This window comes from Pollachius pollachius (genome assembly GCF_949987615.1).
Source record: "Pollachius pollachius genome assembly, chromosome: 16".
In the NCBI taxonomy this organism is placed as follows: Eukaryota; Metazoa; Chordata; class Actinopteri; order Gadiformes; family Gadidae; genus Pollachius; species Pollachius pollachius.
The window spans coordinates 22,176,307-22,188,806 of record NC_136949.1 but is presented as its reverse complement, the minus strand read 5'-3'; positions in this window follow the sequence as shown (position 1 = coordinate 22,188,806).

The following is a 12,500-nucleotide window of genomic DNA, read 5'->3' as shown; positions in this document are numbered from 1 at the left end:
GGTCTACAGGGGGAGATGGAAACACTTATCCCAGAGCTGGGCCTCCAATTCCTGGGTAGGGATAGAGTGAGTGTGGGCCTATGGGGGGAAGCTGTAAACACACATCCCCGAGTTGAGGCTCCTATTCCTGGGTAGGGATGGAGTGTGTGTGTGGGTATGGGTCTACAGGGGGAGATGGAAACACTTATCCCAGAGCTGGGCCTCCAATTCCTGGGTAGGGATAGAGTGAGTGTGGGCCTATGGGGGGAAGCTGTAAACACACATCCCCGAGTTGAGGCTCCTATTCCTGGGTAGGGATGGAGTGTGTGTGTGTGTGGGTATGGGTCTACAGGGGGAGATGGAAACACTTATCCCAGAGCTGGGCCTCCAATTCCTGGGTAGGGATAGAGTGAGTGTGGGCCTATGGGGGGAAGCTGTAAACACACATCCCCGAGTTGAGGCTCCTATTCCTGGGTAGGGATGGAGTGTGTGTGTGTGTGTGTGTGTGTGTGTGTGTGTGTGTGTGTGTGTGTGTGTGTGTGTGTGTGTGTGTGTGTGTGTGTGTGTGTGTGTGTGTGTGTGTGTGTGTGTGTGTGTGTGTGTGTGTGTGTGGGTATGGGTCTACAGGGGGAGATGGAAACACTTATCCCAGAGCTGGGCCTCCAATTCCTGGGTAGGGATAGAGTGAGTGTGGGCCTATGGGGGGAAGCTGTAAACACACATCCCCGAGTTGAGGCTCCTATTCCTGGGTAGGGATGGAGGTATTTTGTGTGTGGGGACTATAGGGGGAAGCTGGAAACACACACACCAGAGCTGAGCCTCCTTTTCCTGGGTAGAAATAGAGGTATTTTGTGTGTGGGGACTATAGGGGGAAGCTGGAAACACACACACCAGTGCTGAGCCTCCTATTCCTGGGTAGAGATAGAGGTGTTGTGTGTGTGTGGGGGGGCCTATAGGGGGAAGCTGGAAACACACACACCAGAGCTGAGCCTCCTTTTCCTGGGTAGAAATAGAGGTATTTTGTGTGTGGGGACTATAGGGGGAAGCTGGAAACACACACACACCAGTGCTGAGCCTCCTATTCCTGGGTAGAGACAGAGGACTTGTGTGTTTGGGCCTATAGGGGGAAGCTGGAAACACTCATCCCAGAGCTGAGCCTCCTATTCCTGGGTAGAGATAGAGGTGTTGTGTGTGTGTGGGGGGGCCTATAGGGGGAAGCTGGAAACACACACACCAGAGCTGAGCCTCCTTTTCCTGGGTAGAAATAGAGGTATTTTGTCTGTGGGGACTATAGGGGGAAGCTGGAAACACACACACCAGAGCTGAGCCTCCTTTTCCTGGGTAGAAATAGAGGTATTTTGTGTGTGGGGACTATAGGGGGAAGCTGGAAACACACACACCAGTGCTGAGCCTCCTATTCCTGGGTAGAGATAGAGGTGTTGTGTGTGTGTGTGGGCCTATAGGGGGAAGCTGGAAACACACACACCAGAGCTGAGCCTCCTTTTCCTGGGTAGAAATAGAGGTATTTTGTGTGTGGGGACTATAGGGGGAAGCTGGAAACACACACACACACACACACACACACCAGTGCTGAGCCTCCTATTCCTGGGTAGAGACAGAGGACTTGTGTGTTTGGGCCTATAGGGGGAAGCTGGAAACACTCATCCCAGAGCTGAGCCTCCTATTCCTGGGTAGAGATAGAGGTGTTGTGTGTGTGTGGGGGGGCCTATAGGGGGAAGCTGGAAACACACACACCAGAGCTGAGCCTCCTTTTCCTGGGTAGAAATAGAGGTATTTTGTCTGTGGGGACTATAGGGGGAAGCTGGAAACACACACACCAGAGCTGAGCCTCCTTTTCCTGGGTAGAGATAGAGGTGTTGTGTGTGTGTGTGGGGGGGCCTATAGGGGGAAGCTGGAAACACACACACCAGAGCTGAGCCTCCTATTCCTGGGTAGAGATAGAGGTGTTGTGTGTGTGTGGGGGGGCCTATAGGGGGAAGCTGGAAACACACACACCAGAGCTGAGCCTCCTTTTCCTGGGTAGAAATAGAGGTATTTTGTGTGTGGGGACTATAGGGGGAAGCTGGAAACACACACACACAGCAGTGCTGAGCCTCCTATTCCTGGGTAGAGACAGAGGACTTGTGTGTTTGGGCCTATAGGGGGAAGCTGGAAACACTCATCCCAGAGCTGAGCCTCCTATTCCTGGGTAGAGATAGAGGTGTTGTGTGTGTGTGGGGGGGCCTATAGGGGGAAGCTGGAAACACACACACCAGAGCTGAGCCTCCTTTTCCTGGGTAGAAATAGAGGTATTTTGTCTGTGGGGACTATAGGGGGAAGCTGGAAACACACACACCAGAGCTGAGCCTCCTTTTCCTGGGTAGAAATAGAGGTATTTTGTGTGTGGGGACTATAGGGGGAAGCTGGAAACACACACACCAGTGCTGAGCCTCCTATTCCTGGGTAGAGATAGAGGTGTTGTGTGTGTGTGGGCCTATAGGGGGAAGCTGGAAACACACACACCAGAGCTGAGCCTCCTATTCCTGGGTAGAGATAGAGGTCATATGTGTGTGTGTGTGTGTGTGTGTGTGTGTGTGTGTGTGTGTGTGTGTGTGTGTGTGTGTGTGTGTGTGTGTGTGTGTGTGTGTGTGTGTGTGTGTGTGTGTGTGTGTGTGGGCTCCCATGGCAAGGGAGGGACAGAGAGCATGTGGGATTGGTGCTGAGACCTGATTTCTTATTGTTATTCCTCTTATTCTTATTGTTATTCTTCTTTGTATTGTTACTCTTATTGTTATTCTTCTTATTCTTATTCTTATTATTATTCTTCTTATTATTATTATTATTCTTCTTATTATTCTTCTTATTATTATTATTCTTATTATTATTCTTATTCTTATTATTAACTATTATTATTATTATAAATTGTTAAACAAGAAATTTCACAGTCCGCTCACTGTGGATTCCTTGGCTTCGTTTGAAAAACCAAGCGTTTTTTTTCTAAGTCATTTTTCTGCTAGACTCCCATGGGTTCGTTTTAGACTACCAGGGATGGTAATATAGGGTTAGCAGGGGTCTCGAAAATAAGAAATTTCACAGTCCGCTCACTGTGGATTTATGGGCTTCGCCTGGTACCGTTTTGTGGGCCTGTTTTGCAGGACAGTGGTCGTTTGACATATAAGAAAGGTGGCCCCTGGTCTGGAAGTCTTCCTGAGGCTCCAGAGGAGCGGGACCACGTGGCGTCTAAGGCCGAAACGGGTCCCCTACTCGGCCTAAGTGGGGCAGTTGGTGGCCCCCTGTCTGGAGGTCTTCCTGATGCTCCAGAGGAGCGGGACCACGCAGAGTCTGAGGCCGACACGGGTCCCCTACTCGGCCCAAGTGGTGCAGTTGGTGGTCCACGGTCTGGAGGTCTTCCTGAGGCTCCAGAGGAGCGGGACCACTTGCCGTCTAAGTCCGAAACGGGTCCCCCATTCGGCCTAAGTGGTGCAGTTGTCGGCCCCCTGTCTGGGGGTCTTCCTGAGGCTCCAGAGGAGCGGGACCACTCAGAGTCTGAGGCCGAAACGGGTCCCCTTCTCGGCCAAAGTGGGGCAGTTAGTGGCCCCCTGTCTGGAGGTCTTCCTGAGGCTCCAGAGCAGCGGGTCCACTCAGAGTCTGAGGCCGAAACGGGTCCCCTACTCGGCCCGAGTGGTGCAGTTGGTGGTCCATGGTCTGGAGGTCTTCCTGAGGCTCCAGAGGAGCGGGACCACTTGCCGTCTAAGTCCGAAACGGGTCCCCCATTCGGCCTAAGTGGTGCAGTTGTCGGCCCCCTGTCTGGGGGTCTTCCTGAGGCTCCAGAGGAGCGGGACCACTCAGAGTCTGAGGCCGAAACGGGTCCCCTTCTCGGCCAAAGTGGGGCAGTTAGTGGCCCCCTGTCTGGAGGTCTTCCTGAGGCTCCAGAGCAGCGGGTCCACTCAGAGTCTGAGGCCGAAACGGGTCCCCTTCTCGGCCTAAGTGGGGCAGTTGGTGGCCCCAGGTCTGGAGGTCTTCCTGCGGCTCCAGAGGAGCGGGACCACGCAGAGTCTGAGGCCGAAACGGGTCCCCTACTCGGCCTAAGTGGTGCAGTTGGTGGCCCCCTGTCTGGGGGTCTTCCTGAGGCTCCAGAGGAGCGGGACCACTCAGAGTCTGAGGCCGAAACGGTTCCCCTTCTCGGCCTAAGTGGGGCAGTTAGTGGCCCCCTGTCTGGAGGTCTTCCTGAGGCTCCAGAGCAGCGGGTCCACTCAGAGTCTGAGGCCGAAACGGGTCCCCTACTCGGCCTAAGTGGGGCAGTTGGTGGCCCCAGGTCTGGAGGTCTTCCTGCGGCTCCAGAGGAGCGGGACCACGCAGAGTCTGAGGCCGAAACGGGTCCCCTACTCGGCCTAAGTGGGGCAGTTGGTGGCCCCCTGTCTGGAGGTCTTCCTGATGCTCCAGAGGAGCGGGACCACGCAGAGTCTGAGGCCGAAACGGGTCCCCTACTCGGCCTAAGTGGGGCAGTTGGTGGCCCCCTGTCTGGAGGTCTTCCTGATGCTCCAGAGGAGCGGGACCACTCCGAGTCTGAGGCCGAAACGGGTCCCCTATTCGGCCTAAGTGGTGCAGTTGGTGGCCCCCTGTCTGGAGGTCTTCCTGATGCTCCAGAGGAGCGGGACCACGCAGAGTCTGAGGCCGAAACGGGTCCCCTACTCGGCCTAAGTGGGGCAGTTGGTGGCCCCCTGTCTGGAGGTCTTCCTGATGCTCCAGAGGAGCGGGACCACGCAGAGTCTGAGGCCGAAACGGGTCCCCTACTCGGCCTAAGTGGGGCAGTTGGTGGCCCCCTGTCTGGAGGTCTTCCTGATGCTCCAGAGGAGCGGGACCACTCCGAGTCTGAGGCCGAAACGGGTCCCCTATTCGGCCTAAGTGGTGCAGTTGGTGGCCCCCTGTCTGGAGGTCTTCCTGATGCTCCAGAGGAGCGGGACCACGCAGAGTCTGAGGCCGAAACGGGTCCCCTACTCGGCCTAAGTGGGGCAGTTGGTGGCCCCCTGTCTGGAGGTCTTCCTGATGCTCCAGAGGAGCGGGACCACGCAGAGTCTGAGTCCGAAACGGGTCCCCTATTCGGCCTAAGTGGTGCAGTTGGTGGGCCCCTGTCTGGAGGTCTTCCTGAGGCTCCAGAGCAGCGGGTCCACTCAGAGTCTGAGTCCGAAATGGGTCCCCTACTCGGACTGAGTTGTGCAGTGAGTCGGTGTGAGCCTGGAGGAATGAAAATCCAAGCGTTATTTTTCTAAGTTCTTTTTTTGCTAGACTCCCATGGGTTCGTTTTAGACTACCATGGGTTGTGTTTAGAATCCCATGGGTTCATTTTAGACTCCCATGGGTTCGTTTTAGACTACCAGGGATGGTGATATATACCAGGGGTGTCGAAAATAAGAAGTTTCACAGTCCGCTCACTGTGGATTCATGGGCTTCGCCTGATACCGTTTTGTGGGCCTGTTTTGCAGGACAGTGGTTGTTTGGCATATAGGAAAGGTGGCCCCTGGCCCTGGAGGTCTTCCTGAGGCTCCAGAGGAGCGGGACCACGTGGCGTCTAAGGCCGAAAGGTGTCCCCTGGTCGGACTGAGTGGTGCCGTTGGTGGCCCCCGGTCTGGAGGTCTTCCTGAGGCTCCAGAGGAGCGGGACCACGTGGCGTCTAAGGCCGAAACGGGTCCCCTACTCGGCCCAAGTGGTGCAGTTGGTGGCCCCTGGTCTGGGGGTCTCTAGAACCATCCAGGGGTGCGGGACCACTTGGCGTCTAAGTCCGAAACGGGTCCCCTACTCGGCCCATGTGGTGCAGTTAGTGGGCCCCCTGTCTGGAGGTCTTCCTGAGGCTCCAGAGGAGCGGGTCCACTCAGAGTCTGAGGCCGAAACAGGTCCCCCATTCGGCCTAAGTGGTGCAGTTGGTGGCCCCCTGTCTGGAGGTCTTCCTGAGGCTCCAGAGGAGAGGGACCACTCAGAGTCTGAGGCCGAAACGGGTCCCCTACTCGGCCTAAGTGGTGCAGTTGGTGGCCCCCTGTCTGGGGGTCTTGGTGAGGCTCCAGAGGAGCGGGTCCACTCAGAGTCTGAGGCCGAAACGGGTCCCCTACTCGGACAGAGTGGTGCAGTTGGTGGCCCCCTGTCTGGGGGTCTTGGTGAGGCTCCAGAGGAGCGGGTCCACTCAGAGTCTGAGGCCGAAACGGGTCCCCTACTCGGACAGAGTGGTGCAGTTGGTGGCCCCCTGTCTGGGGGTCTTGGTGAGGCTCCAGAGGAGCGGGACCACTCAGAGTCTGAGGCCGAAACGGGTCCCCTACTCGGACAGAGTGGTGCAGTTGGTGGCCCCCTGTCTGGGGGTCTTGGTGAGGCTCCAGAGGAGCGGGTCCACTCAGAGTCTGAGGCCGAAACGGGTCCCCTTCTCGGCCTAAGTGGTGCAGTTAGTGGGCCCCCTGTCTGGAGGTCTTCCAGAGGCTCCAGAGGAGCGGGACCACTCAGTGTCTGAGGCCGAAACGGGTCCCCTACTCGGACTGAGTGGTGCAGTTGGTGGCCCCCTGTCTGGGGGTCTTGGTGAGGCTCCAGAGGAGCGGGTCCACTCAGAGTCTGAGGCCGAAACGGGTCCCCTACTCGGACTGAGTGGTGCAGTTGGTGGCCCCCTGTCTGGGGGTCTTGGTGAGGCTCCAGAGGAGCGGGTCCACTCAGAGTCTGAGGCCGAAACGGGTCCCCTACTCGGCCTAAGTGGTGCAGTTAGTGGGCCCCCTGTCTGGAGGTCTTGGTGAGGCTCCAGAGCAGCGGGTCCACTCAGAGTCTGAGGCCGAAACGGGTCCCCTACTCGGCCTAAGTGGTGCAGTTAGTGGGCCCCCTGTCTGGAGGTCTTCCTGAGGCTCCAGTGGAGCGGGTCCACTCAGAGTCTGAGGCCGAAACGGGTCCCCTACTCGGACTGAGTGGTGCAGTTGGTGGCCCCCTGTCTGGAGGTCTTCCTGAGGCTCCAGAGGAGCGGGTCCACTCAGAGTCTGAGGCCGAAACGGGTCACCTACTCGGCCTAAGTGGTGCAGTTGGTGGCCCCCTGTCTGGGGGTCTTGGTGAGGCTCCAGAGGAGCGGGTCCACTCAGAGTCTGAGGCCGGAACGGTTCCCCTACTCGGCCTGAGTGGTGCAGTTAGTGGGCCCCCTGTCTGGAGGTCTTCCTGAGGCTCCAGAGGAGCGGGACCACTCACAGTCTGAGGCCGAAACGGGTCTCCTACTCGGCCAGAGTGGTGCAGTTAGTGGGCCCCCTGTCTGGAGGTCTTCCTGAGGCTCCAGAGGAGCGGGACCACTCAGAGTCTGAGGCCGAAACGGGTCCCCTACTCGGCCTAAGTGGTGCAGTTAGTGGGCCCCCTGTCTGGAGGTCTTCCTGAGGCTCCAGAGGAGCGGGACCACTCAGAGTCTGAGGCCGAAACGGGTCCCCCATTCGGCCAAAGTGGTGCAGTTGGTGGCCCCCTGTCTGGAGGTCTTCCTGAGGCTCCAGAGGAGAGGGACCACTCAGAGTCTGTGTCCGAAACGGGTCCCCTACTCGGACTGGGTGGTGCAGTGAGTCGGTGTGAGCCTGGAGGAATGAAAATCCAAGCGTTATTTTTCTAAGTTCTTTTTTTGCTAGACTCCCATGGGTTCGTTTTAGACTACCATGGGTTGTGTTTAGAATCCCATGGGTTCATTTTAGACTCCCATGGGTTCGTTTTAGACTACCAGGGATGGTAATATATACCAGGGGTGTCGAAAATAAGAAGTTTCACAGTCCGCTCACTGTGGATTTATGGGCTTCGCCTGATACCGTTTTGTGGGCCTGTTTTGAAGGACATACCCCCATCCTAGTATAGGTCGGAGACAGTAGGTGCACAGTCAATAGGTGACTGCTGGTGCCCCGTCCCTTCAGCCCACGGACCCAAGCGGTCCGGCATGTTGGCGAGCGTCCGACGGAAATGGTCTAAGCGGCACACCTCAGTGAGGGCCCCAGTGTGGCTTTCGTTCCACACGAAGGGTGCCTCACAACGTGTGCCCGAATCCAGTGCTCCTGCCTTTTGGTGGGTGTGCTAGACGAAGCGAGTAGCCGAGTAGCCCCGTCTGTCCTAGGTGTCCTGCGAGGGTGGGCCGTGGTTACGGAGAGGTCGGCCTCATACGGGTGTCCGACTTGACATCCTTGGATGTTCTCCTTACGGCCACGGTTCGCCTGTACGATTGTTTCTCAAAGCCCGGTACCCCGGGCGTTGTGCGGATCCCACCACAACGCCCACCCTGAGTGTCGAGTGCCAAACCGGAGTGGTGGTAGCGGTGGGCCCCTGAACCCCCTGCGGGTGAAAGGGGCAGCAGCCACTCACGGTGCGGCCCGCCTCGCACGACGCACCGAGAGCTGCACAGTCCCCGCCTAGTAGCGGGGCCGTGGTTGTCGGTCGTTAGGTGCGGTCCGACGCCCTTAAACAAGGTGTCCACGGCCATCCTGGTTGATCCTGCCAGTAGCATATGCTTGTCTCAAAGTTTAAGCCATGCATGTATAAGTCCACACGGCTGGAAAAGTGAAACTGCGAATGGCTCATTAAATCAGTTATGGTTCCTTTGATCGCTCACCCGCTACTTGGATAACTGTGGCAATTCTAGAGCTAATACATGATACCCAAGGAGATGCCCAAAGCGGGTGGTGATGCAATGAGGTTTCCGCCCAGTGCTCTGAATGTCAAAGTGAAGAAATTCATTGGAGTGTGGGTAAACGGCGGGAATACCTAAACTCTCTTTGAGAATGGATGAACTAGTTTCGTCCAATTTCGATAAGCATTGTATAGGAATATATTTTTATAGCATCTGCTGGCGTTCTTGCCCTACCAACTTTTAATCAACGGGTAAGGACAACGGTCAGGCGTCACCTAGTGGTGGTGGAACCCGGTGCGTACCGGGCAAGGGTGCGAGACCCTCTGCCATAGGTCAGTTCCCGTCCAGGACTGATTTCGCCGGCCGTCGGCAATCCGGCTTTGAATTGTTTTCCGGGATGCTCCTCCATGAGCACGCTGGGCCGGGCGTAGGTCAGAGTGGTATGCTCGCTACGCCCATCAAGGTTTGGTGTGCGAACGATGTGGAGAGGCCCAGGACAAGCAAAGACAGAAGGCTGGAGAAATGTAGGTACATGAAGGAGCTATGGGTTAGGAAGTGGACGTTACCTGGTAGGTCACCCGACCATGCCAGACCGTTCGCGACTCGGAGCCCATTAGCTCTACGTAAGCGAAGTGCAAAGCGTCGTCACCTGGACCTCTCCCCTGCCCTGGGGACGGCTTGTGCCGCCGTGCTTGCACACAGTGGCCTCTCGGATGACATGCGAAGGTCCGGCTGTTCCCCAATCAACTATGCAGTTACTGGGTTGAACGCCAGTCCTGGCACGCGTCGGAGTAAGGCCGCTGGGCCACGACGAGGTAAGAAGCGGCGAGGCGGGTCCCTTGACAGAGGTCCCAGTCGCTCTCCGTCATCTCCCTTGTCAAAGGCCCCCAAGTTGGATGCGAGATGGTCGGTCTCTGGGGCTCCCCTATCCGAGGAGCGTGAAGGGCTGAACCCTCGGTTCAAACGTTTACCCCGAATAAAGCAAGGTGTTAAGATTGGTATGGAGAAATGTCCCTTGGTACGTGGGGGTGGGGTATCTGGATCGAGCCTCCGAAGGAGGCTCTTCAGTGTTGCAACACATAGGAAGAGCCTCACCCTGTTCTCATTCAGGAATGGTGCGAGAGGGGGCCGACTGTCCGTAAATACTTCTGTGGAGGTTACTTTCCCTTACTTGGAGCAGAAATGCGATCTATGCGACGCTCATCTCGCTACTGCCGCCGCATGCCTCTCACATCTCGCTAAGGCACATGGCTTGGCCCGATCGACTCTATTATGCTCTGTCTGTGGAATTTCCAGAAAGAGTAGACACGAGATAGAGTGCCATGCAGCCGTTTGTCAGAATGCGACTAAAGCGGTGGTAATTGGGGTGAGATGCACCCTATGTGATAGGAGCTTTAAATCCAGGAGGGGAGTTTCCATCCACATGAAGTCAGCCCATACAGCGGCGTATGCAGCCCAGCAGGGGGTTAAGGCTGGAGGACAAAAGGCCCCAAGAGGCATGAGAGGTGTGTGGTCCGAAGAGGAGATGTGTCTGCTCAGGACGCACATCAAGGAATGGGGTGAGAACCGGGGCGTCCTCGGAGCGGCATGTGCGCTCGTTACAGGGCGCACAAAAGGTCAGATACGCTATAAATTGCGTCAGTTGAAGAGGCTGGCGCAGCCCCCTATCGTACCTGATATTGCCACGGAAGTGGAGGGATTAATAAAGGAATTGACGGAAGGAAGGAAACGGCTTCCACAGAGGACCCCGAGCACCGTTCGTGTGCAAATTCGGCGGGCACTGGCAGGATTGGAGGGACAGGAGGGGACCGCGTGGGCCCGCATCCCTACAGATACTGAGACCCAAGAGGCTCTATCAGACCTCTCGATGGTGGTATGCAAAGGCCGGAGAACAGAAGGGCCGATGGGGAAGTGCGGGTCCACGAGAATGTTGCGTTTTACAAGACGTGAGGCCGCCGGTTTACAGACTTTAAATTACCTTTGGTTACAGGCCCTCTTTAAAGATAATGTGGCGAAGGTGGCTCGTATAGTATTGGAGGGCTGTCATGACGGACTTTGTCCGGTCAAGATTGCTGAAGTAACCAGATACTTCAAGACCAAATGGGAGTCTGAGGACGGCTTTAAGGGCCTTGGAAAATTCGGTTCGACTCTTGCCTGCAGGAATTATGTCCTTGCCCTGCCCATCTCGCCAGCGGAAGTCTTGAAATTAAGGAAATGTATTAAGAAGTCATCGGCTGCTGGCCCGGATGACGTGAACAAGACTAGCCTGGTAAGATGGGACCCGACAGGTGCGAGGCTGGCAGGTATCTACAACAGGTTTTTGGTGACAGGGACCATACCTGAGTCATTGAAGCTTAACCGAACGACCCTGTTACCTAAGTCCAAAGACCCCATAGAGAGGAAGTCTGTTTCAAACTGGCGGCCCATTACCATCGGACCAATGGTTCTCAGGCTGTTCTCCTCCATCCTTCACAAAAGATTGGCCAGTGCCTGCCCCACCAGTGTACGGCAGAAGGGCTTTACCAATGCCCCTGGGTGTTCCGAAAACCTGCTATTGGTTGAGGGAGCGCTCAAACAGTGCAAGCGGGAGGGGGTCCCATTAGCGATGGTTTTCATTGATCTGGCTAAGGCCTTTGACTCAGTCTCGCACAAGCACATAACAGCAGTGCTAGTGGAGCGAGATGTGGATCAAGCGATCATCGATCTGGTGATGGACTGTTATGAAGGTTGCAGCACCAGAGTTCAGACGGGTCGGGGCTCCACTGCCAGGATCAACATGAAGATCGGGGTGAAGCAAGGAGACCCTCTCTCGCCCCTCCTATTCAACCTGGCGATTGATCCGCTTCTGAATTCACTGGAAAGACTTGGAGAGGGGTTCGGTAGGGAAGGAAACATTGTGTCGGTCCTGGCATACGCAGACGACTTGGTGTTGCTGAGCAATTCCTGGGATGGGATGTGCAGGAACATGGGCATACTAGAGGCGTTTTGCGCCCTTTCCGGTTTGAAGGTGAATTCGGCGAAATGCCACGGGTTTTTCATAGCGGGTGGACGGTGCACCACCAACAAGATCAATGCCTGCCATCCCTGGAAGCTTGGAGGTGTTGAGATACACATGGTGGGCGCCGATGAACACGTTCGGTACCTCGGGGTCGAGATCAACCCATGGAAGGGCTTCAGAAGGCCTGATACGATCGGAGAACTCCATTTCTTTGGGTCTAAGATCTCAAAAGCCCCGCTCAAGCCGACGCAGAAAGTTGAACTTCTGTGTACATATGTTGTGCCCCGGCTGATGTATGGTGCAGTCCATGGTTCAGTGAGACAGACAAATCTCCTGAAAGCAGACCTAATGATTAGGGGTCTGGTCAAGAACTGGCTACATCAGAGCCCTGTGACCACTAATGGTCTCCTGTATAGCAGACACAGGGACGGGGGTTTGGCAATCCCTCGCCTGAGCACGGCTGTACCACTATGCACTGCCAGGAGGGTCTTTCGATTATACCATTCAAAAGATAAGGTGATTGCATTGATGGTGAGGAAGGTGGTATCCCCCCGTGATTTCATTGATGCTTGGAAGAGAGGGGGGGGGCAGGATGAACATGTAGATGCGGCCCTAAGGGATCTATTAGATCCCGAATGCACAACTTTCCCAGCCCCTGTCCACTGGAGGGAAAGAGAATTTGATAGGTGGTCCAAGATGGGTCCACAGGGCTTTGGTGTCAAGCTCTTCCAGAAAGATAAGTTCAGCAATTCCTGGCTCATCAAGCAGGGTCGGGCTCTCTGGAAAGAATCACATGTGATTCGGGCCCTGCAGATGAGAGCGAATGTGCTCCCAACACTAGAATTCTATCATAGGGGTGCTGGGCTAGTGTTCACACCACCATGCAGGGCGTGTGGTAAGGCGCCCGAGACGAGCTCG